Here is a 13204-nt window from a genome sequence, read left to right as displayed (position 1 = left end):
CAGTATTTCAAACCGGGAAGCAAACCAAGGTAACAAGGAAGTGATCAAAGGGAAAATCTCAAAAGTAAGAGTGACTCCACAAACATTTTGAAGCACCAACACTCCCCCAGTCCCCCAGCCCTGAAGTTGAAATGTTTTGGTAATAGCACAATCCCAGAAAAAACTACGACAATATTTTTGTGGATCTAATCCAGAATTTCCCAAAGTGGGAGAGACCGCCTGCCCCCTGGAGGGCACTGGCACCATCCAGAAGGTCTGCAAAAAGTAAACCCCCACACTTTATTCTGGATAACGGGCTGCAGTGCCAAAGTTGTTAGCTGCCAGCAGGAGGCTCAGAGTAAGTTTTTTTCTGAGGGGCGGGGGTGGTGGTACAGAGGTAAGCCAGGTACGTTTGGGAAGCTATGATCTAATCAAATTAATTAGGTGGGTATTTTTCTCTTAAGGTATAAATGGGGAATAGAACATATGTGGGGATGTCAAGATGCTTTCCTAGAATACGGAAAATGGATCTGAATGGCCCAAAGACGACTATCAAAATTTTTTTTTAATTAAAGACAGGAGAAAGCCTTCAGAAATAAAAAACAAAAACAAATCTGTTTCCATCTGGTGGATTCCTGCTCACCCACTGTGTCAGGGTGGAACTGTGCCAGGGTCTTCAGTGGCTAATTTTCATAAGTCACCAGGGCTTCCTTCCAAGGTACCTCTAGAGAGACTTGAACCGCCAACCGTCCACTGAGGAGCACATTGTCCATGCCCTGAGAACTCCAAAAAGTCTGTTTCCTCCCGTATGTCACCAAGCTTTCTGTGAATCTCCCCAGCACCCAATGGATCAGCAAATCGTTCATATATCCAGCAGTGACCTGCACTTACCAGGAGCCAGGCACCACATGCATGGACCTCACAACTATTGGCCACAATCTTGGAAGTAAGGCACTAGTCAGGACTATCCATCCCCCTGGCTCCTCCAGTATGGCTGTGTCCACGTACAAACCAGTCCAGTACGGGAAAGCGAGCTGAATTAAACATACGTCTTAAAAGCCCTCGGTGAGCATAGTGAATGATGGGGGGAGTGCGGAGTGGAGATCCAAAGTCCATTAGTAGGCCACTGGAGATCCCCTTGCAGAGGGGTCTCGGGGAGGAGACGAGCCAGTCAGGGTGTGATGTAACAATGAGAAATACAACTTTCCTCTAGTTCCTAAATGTTTCCTCCCCGCTCCCACTACCATGACTCGAATTCGATCTTGCAAGTCTGACTAGACCAGAGGATGTGCACTGGTACAGATAGGAACTGAAAATACAGGGAATCCAGGACAGATGAGCCCTATAGGACCAGTGGTGTGAGTGGCAAAACAGGGAGGGTAAAGGGAGAATGGGTAGGAAAGAGGGAACCGATTACATGGAACTGTGTGTGACCTCCTCCCTGGGGGACAGACAACCGAAAAGTGGATGAAGGGAGACGTCAGACAGGGCAAGATATGACAAAATACCCATTTATAAACTATCAAGGGCTCATGCGGGAGGGGGAACAGGGAGGGAGGGGAAAAATGAGGACCTAATGTTGGGGGTTTAAGTGGAGAGAAAATGTTTTGAGAAACGATGTACAAATGCGCTTTACACAATTGATGTGTGTATGGATTGGGATAACAGTTATATGAGCCCCTAATAAAATGTTTAAAAAAAAAAAAAAAGCCCTCGGTGAGGGCTGCAGAGTGTGCCACTGCAGAATAACATGAGCCCCCACCTCCCTGCCGTCAAGTCAATTCCAACTCACAGGGGTCCTATAGGACAGAGGAGACCCACCCCTGTGGGTTTCCTCCAAGACTGCACATGATGGAAGAAGGAAGCCTCATCTTCCTCCTGCAGAGTGGCTGATGGTTTTGAACCACTGGCCTTGCAGTTAGCAGCACAATGTGTAATCACCACGCTACCAGGGCTCACATCAGACCTGGGAGGTTTAAATGTAACTATTTTACCCTAAATAGCCCTGGTGGCACAGCGGGCAACCTCTCAGCTTTCACTGGGAGAAAAGCCTGCCCATCTGCTCCTCACAGGAGAGACTACAATGTGGAGGACCGATGGGGCAGTTCTACAGTCACATGGGGTCACTAAGAATTACAGAAAAAGAAAAAAAAAAAATCAACCCCATAGCACTTACCATTGTGCCCAGAATGGCTTTCTCCAATATTCATTCAAAGATAAGTAATTTTTATCTCTGCAATGACAAGTACCAGGATGAAACCTGTCTGCGCATGATTACAGAGACCATCTGCAGCCGCAGTTGTCAACCTGTGGGTCGTGACCCCTTTGGGGGTCGAACAACCCTTTTACAGGGGTCGCCTAAGACCATTGTAAAACACATATCCGTCTCCAGGTGGGTCCGCCCACATGCAGATATGCCCACGTGCGAGTATCCAGTGTGAAGACTGTTACCCATGCTGCATCACGCTTCAAGACAAAATTTCATTTATTTGTAATTAGAAATAAATATTTCACAATCTATAATTACATATTGTTTTGTAATTCATCACTATGCTTTAATTATGTTCAATTTGTAACAATGAAAATGCATCCTGCATATCAGATATTTACATCATGATTTATAACAGCAAAATTACAGTCATTTAGTAGCAACGAAAATAATTTTATGGTTGGGTGGGGGGGTCACCACAACATGAGAAACTGTATTAAAGGGTCGCAGCATGAGGATCACAGCATTAGGAAAGTTGAGAACCACTGATCTGCAGGATTATCTGCCCAGTACACCCGAGCCTAGCGCCCTCAGCAGGAATCGCATGCTGGTTCAGGAGGGGTCCTCCCAGGGTCCCAGCTCGGGCCTGTCTCAAACCAGGCTAAGCTGAGCCTTTCCCTTCTGCTCTGTCTCTAGTTTACAGCTTGACGGAGGCTTGACTGTTGGCTAGTCCCCTACACATAATTTAAAGTGTGAAACTGGATGGGGTTTGGCATGTAACCTAGGAAACAGCCACCACAAAGAACATAATCCTCCTGTCTATCACTCCCAACTAGTTCCCCCCACCTGTCTGGTCTGCCTCTGGTCATGTCAGTGTGCATTTTCTTGAAGTTTACACAAATGGGGTCAGACATCATGTAATCTTTTTATCAATCGATTTTCAAATGAAGCTCATGGGAGATTTTTCACTAAGTGATCACTTCAGACCTACTGCATGCCGAGCACTGTACGGGGAGTACGACTGGGAGAGGCTACTGAGTTGGGTCTGACTCACATTAACCTGAAGGACAACAGAAGGAAATGCTGCTAGGCTTCCGCCACCTCGATGGCCCTGGGTGCACCCAAGTCCATTCTCATAGCCACTGTGTGCTTGGAGCTGGACTCTGAACTAGGTTCATGCCAGTCTGATCCCCTGCCAAGAATCTGCTGAGTCCTGGTGCCACACCGTCAGCAGTTCAAGTTCGCCAGCCACTCTGCAGGATAGGAAAGATGAGGCTCTTGTACCCCCATGAAAAGTGAGTCTCAGAAGCCCATGGGGGCAGTGCTACCCTCCCCCAGAAGGTCTCCATGAGCCGGAAATGACTCGGTGACACCACCAATTTTGAGACCCCAAAGATGCTGAATCCCACTGTAGTCTGAAGGACACCAGCCAGTACCATGCAGCAGAAGAGGATGGGAGGAGCTCCTCAATGGAATCCCGCTCCCAGGGCTGGGCCTGCCCCCAGAGGCGGCTGCAATTCAAACGCCATTTGTGAAACTTCCATTTTTCTGTCAGTTCATCTATTTTGTACCAACATCATCTTCAGGGAAAAGCAACTCATGACAAAGAGAATTGCTCAACTGTGTAATTAATAATGCATGTGACATTTATACGACTCCCACCAAGTGTTAAAATTGTACCTGTTAGCGCTCTGTAAATGATAGCTGTAATTCTGACTACTATGTAGGGATGCATCATACATCCTAAAGTTCCCAAAATAAAGCCGCATGCGATGACACGCGAATTGAAACTATAAGAATGGCTGTAAGGAGCCTTGTGTCCTGGTTATGCACTGGGCTGCTAACCCCAAGTTCAGCCATCGAAACCCTGCAGCCACTCCAACAGAGAAAGACAGGGCATTCTGTTCCCATAAAGAGTGACAGTCTCAGAAACTCACGGGCAGTTCTATCCTGTCCTATAGGGTCACCATGTGTCAACATCGACTTGATAACTGTGAGTTTGGAGTTTTTATAATAATGGCTTAGTGGCAATCTTATCTGAAGATAAGTGGTTTCGTTTTTGTTTTGTTTTGAAGGCTCCAAAGAAAAGTACAGAATCCTTTGGGGTGTGAGAGGGGATACCTCTTCAGAAAAGGAATATGCAGTCCTGTCACCAGTTCAAACACAGGCATGAGGACGAGGAGCCAGGGAGGGAATGAACCACGACGCCTCCTGCGTGCCCAGCACTGAGCAGTTCTCACCCATCAGCTCCACCTCCTCAGAACCCCGTGAGGTAAACCCCGTCCTCTCCAGGGTCACCTGAAATGCAGGTGATTGTACCCTGCAGCGGGGTGGCTAAGTCGTCCACTCCAAGTCAGAGTAACAAAGAGAAGCTTTTACTTGGAAGGTCTACCAGTGAGACAGCTACAGCAATACAAAACAAGCTCTCTATGGGTGTCCTGTTTGAAATCAGAATACACAGAGACTATATTCCTTTGGTTTGGGGATTTGCACTTAGGGGAGTCATACGTGGGTGTTTTATGTTAACGCAGTATCTGGGTAACCATGGGAAACAATTGTGGACCATGAGCAAGCAAACAGCACGATAAGGTTTATTAATTCTGAGTCTAGTCTCAGGATGTCTCTGTTGACTAACTAGATAGCAGGGCTTAACTTTTCATCGCTAACAGTCAAGTAAATAAGAGAGGATTCGGCATTATCTGGTCCTTTTAAGGTGACATCTGCATCCAATCCGCCTGCTTTTCAGTCATGTCGCGAGTTATGAAAATTCCAGACCCTGCATTCAGTAAAGGATCTAAGTGCACTTTGTAAAAAGGGTTTTTCTAACCCCGTACTTTCTAAGTAAAAGAGCAGCTGACAGATGAGAAGTGAAGTACTGGCCCACGTACTGGCCCAAGCAATTGAAGAGTAGGCTGTTGCTGCTACTAACTGCCGTCCAGTCAGCCCACCTTTCAGGGGACCCCAAACACAAGGGAACAAAGCACACTGTCCAATCCAGTGAGGTCCCCGTGACGGGTCTGCAGGTCAAACCATTATGACACCTACGGTTTTCAGAAGTAGACTGCCAGGCTTTTCTTCCTACTCCACCTGAGTCCAGAAGTACCACCTGCTCAGCTTCAACACACAAACCACCAGGCATGGGGCTGGGTCAAAAAGGCATAACTCTGAACATCCTAACTGATGGTCAGGCAGGTTTAATCGATAATCTAACATTGGGCACCACACCACATCATTACCGAGAACATCAGTGCTCCAATAATTAAGATTTCCGGGGTACTCATGTATAATTTCAAGAGTCCTGGTGGTGCACACTGGCATTGGTTACAGTATTCAGCTGCAAAGTGCAAGGTCAGTGGTTCAAACGCCCAGTCGCCATGGGAGAAAGAAGTGGCTGTCTGCTTCCAGAAAGATTTACAGACTCGTCAACCCTCGGGGGCCATTCTACCCTGTCCTCCAGGGTCACTATGAGTTCGCATCAACTCAATGGCAGCAGGATTGGTGGGCTTGGGTTTGTATACAATTTCACCAACTTTCAATGGAAAAAACGTGATTGGCCGACAGCTGTGTCAGAACACATCCATCTTCTAAGAGAGCAGTCTGTGCTCATACCTTACGAGAACAGAAAATAGAAATCTTGCTAAGAAAATCACGAGAGCAGTGCACAACGGCTCCAAGAGCTCAGGAGTCTGGGGAACTGAACACAAGCATTCACCTTCTACTGTTTTCGGAAGGAGACAGTTCCACATGTCTGTGAGCCTGAAATATAACGAAGTGAGACTAGACATGCTGCTTCTCTGAGCTACAACATAAAACATGACGACAAGCTTTACAAAGTATACGCACATATACATACATAACTCTCTCACTGCCACTGTTCACAGGAGTAGAAAGCAGAAAGCCAACCATGCAGATCGCAGCCCGATGCATAACCACTACCCCACCAGGGTTTCTACATATATAAAAGGGGCCTTCAAAAAGTTCATGGAAAAATCCTACTATCTTTTCATTCCATTCTTCTAAGACCTTGAAGCCTCTTCATACACATACATAGAATATAGGTTTCAAATATTTCATAAGAAGACCTTTAGTGTCATGCTGCTGTTGTTGTTGTTATTGTTAGGTGTTCTGGCCCATGGTGACCTTATGCACAACAGAAGCTAACATTATGCAGTCTGCATCTTTCTCATAATTGAGCTTATGCCTGAGCCCATTGTTGCAGCCACTGTGCCAATACATTCCCCTTGGGGCCCTTCTCTTCTCCCTGCCACTCCCCTTCCCCAAACATGATGTCCTTCTCCGGGAACTGGTCTCTCCTGACAATATGCCCAAAGTATGTGAGACGAAGTCTTGCCATCCTTGTCTCTCAGGAGTCCTCTGGCCATACTTCTCCCAAGGCAGACTGGTTTGTCTTTCAGCAGTCCATGGTTCCTTTTAATGCTTTTCTCCAGCACCACAATTTGAACGCAGCCATTCTTCTTCAGTCTTTCTTAATCAATGTCCAACTTTCACATGCATATGAGGCCATGGAAAATAATACCATGGCTTGGGTCTCAAAGTCACATCCTTACTTTTCTATACTCTAAAGAGGTCTTGTACGGCAGATTTACCCAATACATCTTTTGATCTCTTGACTGCTGCTTCCATGAGCATTGATTGTGGATACAAGCAAGATGAAATCCTTGACGACTTCGATCTTGTCTACATTTCTCATGATGGTTGGTCCAGTGGTGAGGATTTTGGTCCTCTTTACATATTGAGTCACAATCCATACCGAACCCTACAATCTTTGCTCTTCATCGGCGAGTGTTTCAAGTCCTCCTCATTTTCAACAAGAAATATTGTGTCACCTGCATATCACAGGTGGCTTATAAGCCTCCCTCTGATCCTGAAGCCCACTTTCTTCTTTAGAGAATCCAGTTGCTCTGATTGCTTGCTCAGCATACAGACTGAACAATTGTGGTTGAGAGGACACAACCCCAAGGCACACCTTTCCTGATTTTAAAGCATGCAGTGTTCCCCTGTTCTGTTTGCAGAGCTGCCTCTTGATCCGTGGACAAGTTCCTTGTGAGTACAACGGAGTGTTCTGGAATCCCTTTATTTTCAAGGTTATCCATGGTTTATTACGGTCCACATAGGCTAATTAATACCTTTGCACAGTCAATAAAACACAAGTAAACATCTTTCTGGTATACTCTGCTTTGAGCCAAGATCTGTCTGACTTCAGCAACAATGTCCCTTGTTCCACATCCTCCTCTGAATCCAGCCTGAACTTTAGTATCATAGGCAAGAGAATTCGGTTTTCATAAAGCAAACGTTACCACTTTAGTTCGCACAAGGACAAGAACCCAGGTCTCCGACCTGAAGGGGAAGAATCCTGTCCCTGAAATACCAATCTCGCTGCCATTGGTGTTGACTCTGACTCACACCAACCCTACAGGACAGAGGAGAATTGCTCCTCTTGGGTTTTCAAGACTATAAATCTTCACAGGAGCGGAAAGTCTCATCTCTCTCCCACAGAACGGCTGATGGACTCAAAGCCTGATCTTGTGGTCGGCAGCTCAGTGAGTAGCCCACTACGCTATCACGCTTGTGGTCATGGCCAAATGGTTTGCTTTCCGAGGGATGGTGACAAACTAGCAAGGCTACTAAGTCAAGCTTCTGAGATAATGAAGTGCAAGGAGAATGATGATGCAGGATTGCCATCTTCATATTTAAACAGCTGTGTATGAAAATAACGCTCTCTAAAATATGAACCAAAACCCAAAATCATCAGAGACCAAGTTTACTGTTCAGACAGAGACCCGTGGAACCCTTGAGACTATGGCCCTTAGCCACCCGTCAGGTCCGGAAGTGAACTCACTCCCTCACTCCCAAGGCTCAATATTTAGCCAAGCAGTAGCCTATAAACAGAACACTAACACCAGAGGGGTACACAAACCTTAGACTAATCGCCCCCGTGCAATCAAAAGGTCGCATTCACCAGAGGGCAGAGTTCAGAAGGCTCAGGGGAGGAGGAGGAACGCCAACAGGAAACAGAAGGAAGGAGTGGGAGAAGAGCTGGTCCCTTGAAGGACTGCAGTGAACGAAATGAAACAAAACGTGCAGAAGCCAGTGAATGTGAAACTGATGATCTGCTCTGTAGACCTTTACCCGTTCACAATAAGTTTTGGATCCCTTTGGGGTTTGTTTGGTTTGGGGGTTTCTTTGCTCTCTGACAGACCATCCAAACTAGCAGAGGCAGCCTTGTGATGACATGACAAACATCGGCAGGTGTCAGATGGCCGCGAGGGAGGGCTGTGACAAAGGGATTCATTTTCGCTGCAGAGAACTAAGACTGTGGCCTCCAGGAGGCCCCTCCACCTGCCAAAGTCTCTGGGTCTCTCCCATTTGAGGAAGGTTCTCCTCCCGGAAATGTGCCATTTGTCTTCCCTCAAACCCTTTTGCTACTTCTTCTTCTTCCCTGGTGTATCCGGGATCATCCACATCTTGTGCGGAAATAAAAGAAGGCTTTAGAGGAATGTATCAGGCTGTCGGAAATACAGAAAAGTGTAAAAACAATACAAGAAACATATACACACCATCCAGCTTAGGAAACAAACCCCGTAAGTCTCCACCTGCGCCCTCTTCACACCTGCAGGGGCCACCACTACCCTGGTTTGGGCGATTGCTCTTCACTTTTATGTCTGCAGACGTGAGGCCCTAGAGGTCATCTACAATCTCTCTAGCATGTTTTAAAACCCTTTCATAGTTAATATCCATCCGCAATTTGCCTTTTTTTTTTTTTTTTTTTGCTCAGCATCATTTTGGGGAGCTCCCCAGAGTTTTAATAGAGAGGCCACACATTCAGTCAGTAAATATTTTAGGCTGATGAGCCCTACAGTCTCTTTTGCAACTCGGCTTTGCTGCAATGGTGCGAAAGGAAAGTGTGCCTGTGGAGAAACAGATATCTCACTCATTGCTATTGAGTCAATGTGACCCTATAGGACCCGACTTGCCCTGTGGGTTTCCGAGACGGTAAATTTGTATGGTAGTAGAAAGCCTCATCTTCCTCCTGAGGAGCAGCTGGTGGTTTCAAACTGCTGGTCTTGTGGTCTGCAGCCCAACGAGTAACCCATTACACCACCAGGCCTCAGGGTTTCAGTCAGGAGCTCTCTGTCTCTGTCTCTCTCTCACATACACACACACACACACACACACACACACACACGCATAGGAAAGAAGTTATAATGACTGCAAATCATCTCTCCCCTATGCAGGCTTCATCCCACAAGCCCCTCAGAGGAGGGAGCTGCGCAGACTGTTTGGATTACAGCAAGCGATCAAACGGGTAGGCAGACGGAAATCATCAATTTAGGAAGAAAACTAAATGTTGTCCTCTTCTCAACCAGACAAAAGAGAGAGAATAGCTAGGTCTTTATATAAAATGAGAATGGATGTGTTTTTTCTTCTAACCTCTCATTTCTACACAGCTCAGGTGTCAGGCTTTGGCCACACTTTTCCTGCCTCCACTCTGAGCAGTTAGCTACTCCAGGTCAACAGCCCTGGGCCCACTGTTTATCTCCCCCTGGCCGGACTGTCACGTATCTGTTTACCCAGCTCCCCATTCTGGCAACACTGGTGCAAGGCGGTACAAACAGGCCCCTCCTTCTCAGACTCACCCATGTGTGACTCACCCTTCCGGCCCACTGGGAGACACTCGAGAAACACTGGCTGAATGAACTCAGGCTGAGCATACCTACTGCGGCCAGGACGGTGCCGAGGGCAGTGGTGGTCAGAATAGTGGGGATGGAAATCTCTCTCTCCATGCAGGAGAGGCAGGGTCCATTTCTAGAGAAGACACTTCATGCCCCACGGCGGTCACGTCCGCCACATCACACCAAGGAAGGTTTCATGTTGCCATGACGCTGAACAGGTTTCAGCCGAGCTTCCACACCAAGATATCCTAGGAGGAAAGGCCTCGTGATCTACTTTTGAAAGTCAGCCAGTGAGCCCCCACCATGGATCTTAGCAGTCTGATCCCATTGCACATAACTTCACTTAATCTGGAGGGAGTAACAGCGGAGGGGCGGTGCAGCCTGAGGTAGCGAGAAGAGGGAAGCAGCTGCCGGGAGAGTCAAAGCCGAGCCCTGCATTCACCGGGGTAAACGGGCCAGGGCACGCTGCACTGGCCTGATTCCCAGTGACCCCATGCACCAACAAACCTCACTGCCATCGGGCCGAGGCTGACCCACAGTGACCCTATAGGGCAGGGCAGAACTGCCCCTGTGAGTTTCTGAGACTGTAACTCTTTACAAGAGCAGAAAGCCCCATCTTTGTCCCATGCACCGTGAATCAGAATGCCGTGGGTCCTGCATCCTCAAGCCTGGTGGCGGAGCTGATCACCTGCGGCCCACAGGGTTTCCGCTGGGTGGATTACAGAAGTAGGTCACCAGGCCTTTCTTCCTATCCGTCTTAAATAAGAGCCCCTCGGTCCGACACACACCTTTACCAGCCAAGCCTTCAGCTGTCTCCTGAGCCAGGCACTGTTCTCAAGCCTTTTCACAGGTTGCCTCGTTTACGCCTGACCTCGACAGCATGACCAGAGTCTCTGGGGTCATGCAGAAGACCAGAATCTTGCCTATAGAACCTCAGAAAACGAAGGATGTAGTTACCATCTGACCCCGTGAGCACACTCCTGAGTCTGGGGCCCCAGTTAAGTGACAGCGTATGTTCACATAAAACCTGTCCACAAATGTCCACAGCCGCTTGACTCAGAATGGGCAAAGCCTAGAAAGCACTCAGCTGTCCGTGGGGCACACGTCCCATCGAATACCGCTCAGCAGTAAAAGCAGTAGAGAGTAAACTGTGGAAACAGACAAGTGTTTGTACCCATTTCAACAGAAGGATTGGCACAGTGGTTACAACAATGGGCACCCACGTTGGGGCAGGACAGGTAGCGTTTCCGTTCCGTTGAAGACGGGGACAGTACCTAACAACAGAGAATTACGTTGGGGGTAGCGAAGCGAGGGGAGCCCATTCCTAAAGGTTACACTCTATATTTAACATTGATGTGGCATACAACAGACATTATTTACGTGATACTTTCTAAATGACACTGTTTAGAAATGAGAGATCAGATTAAGGGCTGCTAAGGACTAGGACAAGCGGAGTGGAAAAGGAAGGTGGGTGTGGTTATAAAAAACTCACAAACCTTACTGCCAAAGAAGCCATGCCGACTCATAGCGACCCCATAAGACAGACAGAACTGTCCCTGTGAGTTTCCCAGACTGCAGCTCTGTATAGGAGTGAAAGCCTCCTCTTTCTCCTGAGGAGCAGCTGGTGGTTTCAAACTGCTGCCCTTGCAGTGAGCAGCCCAGTATATAACCACTATGCCACCAGTTATAAAAGGATAGACAAAACATGGAAATCACTGTGGTAAGGGGAATGTTCTGTACCTTGATAGTGGAGATGCATATGCATTCAGGAACTTTAGAACTGAACACAGGCATACAGGAAAACCACTGGAGAACTCGGAGTGAAATCTGTCCATTGTATCAAAGGCAAAACATGGATTGTGATACACACCATTTTACAATGTTGCAAAACGATGGCACTAGGAACAAGGTAAAGGATATGTATTCCTTACAACCAAGATATACAAATATCTCCATTTTTAAAGTTCAATGGGGGGGGAATGTCAATCTGACAGCTGGGCTAGATATGCTTCTAAATTTCTTCACCTCTAACATCTGAAATCCCAAGTGTCTCCACAGCCAATGCCATTTCCACTGGCCAAAAAACTATTTCAATAACGGATGGCAAAACTCAACTCTTAGCCATGGGAAACTCAGAAAATGAGGTACTTTTCCACCAGAATTCTGCATCACTCGCTACATTTAGTTCTTGGGGGAGAAAAGGGGTGATTTTCATCAACTCCAATTGATGAAAATCATCGTTTTGTGCTTACTTTCATAAAACTGACTTCTGGCCAAAAGATGGACAATATGAGCCTTCAAAATCTCTGCCCTAGCAAGCATTCTCTCCCTATCTCTAAAAGCCACATCCATCCCAAACACTTCCATGCCAGAATTGCTCATCTCTCCCTCAGCAAGCAATTCTCTCTCTACAAGCCACATCCATCCCAAATGTTTCGATATTAATGTCTTCTCGTTGTAATCTTCCCTGAAAGCAGCACCTTGCAGCTGCTAGATGCCATCAAGCCTGTTCATGCTTCAGACTCATCGAATCCCAATGAACAGCAGGAACCATCTCCTGGCCCTGAGCCAGCCTCACCAGGCTGCAATGTTTGAGCCCATTGTTCCAGCACCTTAGAGATTAGGATCATTGGCCTTCTTCCACCGGGTCAGCTGGGCTAGAAGAAAGGTCGACGAGTTTAACCCAAGGTACGGTGTGACCTTGCCAGGTCCCCATCTCTGGAACAGGGACAGGGTGCCCCCGTGGGTCTGTCCTCCAGTGTCGTTTGAATTCCGGATGATTAGGTACCTGGCACTAGTGAGCTAATTCCTCATTCCGTTTCTCTCTGGGTAACACCGGTGCTAACTTAATGTTCACCTGGCCAGGAAGGATCCTACGGGACCCCCTCCGACTGAGGTTAAATAGGTAATCATCTGAGCTCGCTCCGCGTCAGACCCTCCAAACCGTCCCCTCCTCTTCCCACTCAGCTCAGCAGCACTATCGCGGTTTGTAACCACGGCTTCTAGCGGTGCGTGGAGCGAGGTCCGGGGAATCCCCAAAGCTCTGCCCCACGCAGATTTCTGGCTAAAAGGCTCCAACCCTCATAAAATGCTTCTCTCAAAAAAAAAAGGAGAAAGGCGAGAGTTGTAAAGTTTCTGCATGTGCATTTTCCGCGTGTCCCCAGTCGCTCGGCAGCGGCGATGCTGCGGGAGGCTGCAAGTGCTAGGGACCGGGTCCCGCCTGGGAGTGGCCCGGGGGTCCCCAGCGGGGCCAGGCCCGGCCCCCGGGCGGGGACGGGGTCCCAGGTCGGATGGCCCCCGCACTCACCTTCCGTGCGTCGCT

The sequence above is a fragment of the Echinops telfairi genome, unplaced genomic scaffold (assembly GCF_000313985.2).
Source record: "Echinops telfairi isolate 266 unplaced genomic scaffold, ASM31398v2 ScPeMD7_2;HRSCAF=8, whole genome shotgun sequence".
Lineage (NCBI taxonomy): Eukaryota > Metazoa > Chordata > Mammalia > Afrosoricida > Tenrecidae > Echinops > Echinops telfairi.
Note: the sequence above shows the minus strand (reverse complement) of the source record.